Source organism: Olea europaea, unplaced genomic scaffold (genome assembly GCF_002742605.1).
Source record: "Olea europaea var. sylvestris unplaced genomic scaffold, O_europaea_v1 scaffold453, whole genome shotgun sequence".
NCBI classification, from domain to species: Eukaryota; Viridiplantae; Streptophyta; class Magnoliopsida; order Lamiales; family Oleaceae; genus Olea; species Olea europaea.
Window position 1 is genome coordinate 314738 of NW_019262837.1, and position 4413 is coordinate 319150.

A 4413-nucleotide genomic window follows, 5' to 3' on the forward strand; every position below is an offset into this window, starting at 1 on the left:
AAGATATCTACATAATTAGGCTTTAAATATTTCTATGAAAAGACTGAATTAACCTAAAGTTTACATTTTAATTAAAGATTAGTATGTTTTCAATTTGGACAGCTAAATTGGCTTGGTTGATTGCATTTAAACTTTATTTTGTTTGCAGTTTTTTTATGAACAAGATGTAATAATCTTTTTTGGGGACCCTTATAAAAGCAGAACCTTAGATGATCGCCTTCCCCACTCATAGTCAGGACCGTCGCTGAATAAGAGATGGACAAAAAGACAAGACATGAAGAACTGAGATAGAGAGGAACATTGAAAAGTTTGTATTGTAATTCAATGATCATAAGTTGTTCACAAAAGAAAAAAATAAAAAAAAAAGCTATTAGTGATACTTAAAATCACAAGTAAACAAGGAAGTAAAATAAAAAACAAGGAAATCCTTCGAAATAAATCCTATTTCTTTTCCCTTAAGCATCAAAACTTGGGCAAGTTTTCATTATAATATCTTTAAAATCTCCATCATTTCTTCCCAACTAAACGTGACTCCAAGATAGATTGCAACAATTTTTCCAAGGGGTTGATTTGCAAATCAAACCCTCCCCCACTCCTTCCTCCTCCTCAATGACATCTCTGGCTTCGCATAAATAGAAGGAGCACGATAGATTAGCTCAGCAGGCAGAATGTTCGTTAGTATGAACTTTTGGCAGCATGGTAGTAGACGAGGCAGATACGTCACCCTTATTCAAGGTAAGCTCTGCTGTAATCCAAGAGGTTTTCCAACTGTTTATTCAATGAAGAAGATTTACTGCTAGACTTAGTGAATAAGCTAGGGTGAGACTGTCAAGAGTTGGGAGGAAAGTAAGGTCTAATTCTCATAGTTTTCAATGTATAGTGCCCTGTAATAAACTTCTTTTGTGGATTCGAGTGAATATAAATTAATCCCATGCTTGATTACAATGTTCAACCTATTGATATATCAGGAGATTTTGACTTGAAGAGCTTCAGAAATTTCACAATGGTCGGCTAGATTCTCGAAGTTGATTATGTACTTGCTAAAAGTCAACATAACCTACCTGAAGTTTATAAATTTAGTGTAAAAAACTGACTTTTATAATAGGATGTGACATATTCTTGTTTTGAAATTAGTTTTATCTCATCCCACAAAGTGACAGGACTTTGACCTTAATGCTCATCGTTAAGCAACATTGATTGCCAATAATGCTTTGTCTACCCTGCCATTTTCATACAAGCAAAATGATACAATGGGCATCATTCATTCCATACCAATTGAAGTAACTGTCAAGTGAGTTAATTCAATCAAGAAAAGTCTCAAGAGCTAATTATATGAAAGAGAGAGATACATGAAAAAAGAGTGGGGGAAAATCGAAAAAATTGTATTGTAATCAATGATCAAAAGTTGTTCACATTGAAGAACCCTACTATTACTTATGGTTGAAATGCCTAGTAAAAAAGAAATAAAGTAATATACAAAATAATCATTCAACATAAATCCTAATGTTTTCCATTAATTAATCCAAACTGGGAAAATCTTCAATAAAATATTGTAAAAAATCTCCTTGATTAATCTTCCTTGCTAGTGGAGTGCAGTGAATTTTTGTGTACAGTTGACCAAGGCTCTAGATTTATTTGCTAGCTTAGATGGTCTAGTGTGAAACGTGTTTTATAAAGATAAATGTATTTTATTTTAAGTATCCAGAGAACTCCATTTTTCCCTGCATTCCTCTAATTTCTTCTTTTCATTGGCATCTTTCAATAAGAAATAAATTAGAAACAAGAAAGACATCTATGCACAGAAGAAGCATACTGGAAAATAAGGGAGAAGAACACAGAGCAAATCGACAAGGTTCTTTTCTTTTTTTTTTTTTTTTTTTTTTTTTTTGGCTATTTAAATCTGATTTGTTATGTAATTTAGATAGTTGATGATTGAATAAAATATTGTTGGGATCGACGGGTTGTAAAGAACGAAGTTAATGACGCGATATGAAGTTGGGGGGTGTTTGAGCCACATTATTTTGGTAATAATGCATTCTTGAATAGTGTATTGATAAAAAATTTGTGGTTAAAAAATAAGGAAAAGTTTTTTATTTGCGTGTAATATTATTTTACTGAAGAATGTGTGGTTTAAATGATGTCAAATCACTGTTTAAGAATACATTTTTTGGAATAATGTGGCTCAAACAGGCCCTTAATATGGATTGCAACAATATAAAAATATATATTAAGGTATAAAGTAAAGAAGAAAAGAGAGTTAAACGCAGAGGCAAGATGTATTATTAATTGACAATGTGGAGAAAATACAACGACACAGCAATTTGGCTTAAACTAAACTAAAAGAGGAGCCACATATTTATAGTACACGTGTCAAACCCTAAAACTAAGCAAAATATGAAAATTAGGTAAAAAAACACGTAAAAAAGGAAAAGATCCGACACCTAAATTTTATTTCCTTAATTTTGGATGCAGTTGATTCCTTTCCAAGTTCAAATTGATATCTTCCAATATCCAAGAACGAATTACGTAATCTTCGAGAATCCCATTCCTAATTTGGGGCATCCAACCTAACAATTTCCACCTTGACCCAAATTCCGGTGCAACGAATGAAACTCCTAGATTTCAAATCTGTCTACAACGAAATGACCGAACTCCTCAACATAGTAACCAAACTCTCCATTGTCAAACCATCTTCCTTTGTAAGGCATCCACAAGTAACACCTGAACCCAAATCCTGGGTTCCCAAAATTCCACCAAGGAATTACTGTTGACCACACCCTGTAGCAAACACCAAACCAAGTACTTGATCAGAAGGCCCCTTGTCAGAACTGTCACCTTCAATGATCCCAAAAGCATCACAGACATCAATAACACCACCGTACCTACGCTCCATGAGTCCACCCCTGACATTTGAACACGGTGCATCCACTGAAATTGGTGGCAAAGTGGAATCACCAACGTTCTCCCTAGCAGTGTTCTGAACCGACCTAGAGCCTGTCACAAGAGGTACTGTACCAAACTGTATATCCACCACGGTACTAAACTTGTTCCGATGTCTCAAAACTGGTTCTACGCTTCCCTGCAATATGTACAGCTGGGATCTCTTCCGTCTTCTAGTACAACCCGAACACATCTTCAAACATTCAAGACTCCACCTTCACCAGAGAATCATACCCTTTTGCATCCAGGGTACTCAGCAAGATGAGATTCCTCTTTAGATCTGGAACATGTCGAACTTGGCCAAGTGTTTTGACCGTCCCATCCTGCAACCGCAATCTGAATCGACTAATTCCAGCAATACGGCAAGACTCGTTGTTCCCCATTACAACTCCACCTTATTGAACAGTCTCATATGTTTGAAATAAATTTTCATTGGGACACATATAGTGCGAACATGTCGAATCAAGAATCCATTCCTCGTCAGGCTTAGATTCCACATCAGAGACGACAGTCAACATCACATCTTCGCCATCCGAAAAATCCTCGATCACATTAGTCTCGTCCGAATTTCATGATTGCCCCCTATGATTTGCAATTAAATCACCTTTAGCCTGCAACTTCTCACAATCCTTCTTCAAGTGTCCTCTCCGTCTGCAGTAGAAGCAATATACATTGCTGCTCTTCCTAAATCTGCCCCTCTGTCGACCACCATGAGATACAAAAGATTCCCCATTACTTGATGTAGCTCCAACAAGATACTTCAGCTTCTCCTTTGAGTGCAATACATCATAGACATCGTCGATAGTCAACGTATCCCGACTGTACAATATGGTGTCCCGAAACGACACATAAGTGCCCGGCAGCGAACATAACAGGATCAAGGCCAGATCCTCTTCATCATATTTAACCTCCAACGTCTCCAAATCTGAGACAATTTCCTTGAATACGGCAATATGGTCTTCCAACGACCCTCCTTCTGTCATGCGATGGAATTACAACTTTTGCTTTAGAGCCAGTTTGGTAGTAAGACTCTTGGTCATGCACAACTGCTCTAGTTTCAACCATAAAGCAGCAGTCGTTTTCTCCTTCAAGATATCCTACAAAATATTGTTGGATAGATGAAGATGAATCAATGACAAAGCCTTTCGATCCTTCCGTTGTTTCTCCTCCATTGTCCAATTAGCTGGCATATTCTCAAAACCCAGCAACACATCACCCAAATCCAACTGCGCCAAAATAACCCCCATCTTTACTTGTCACAACTAAAACCTTGCATTGCGATCGAGCAGCGGAATATTAAACTTCATGGTAGCCATCTTTGAAAAACTTCAACCAATCCACAGAAGACCCAAGCTCTGATACCACTTGTTCGGATCGACGGGTTGTAAAGAATGAAGTTAATGACGCGATATGAAGTTAATATGGATTGCAACAATATAAAAATATATATCAAGGTATAAAGTAAAGAAGAAA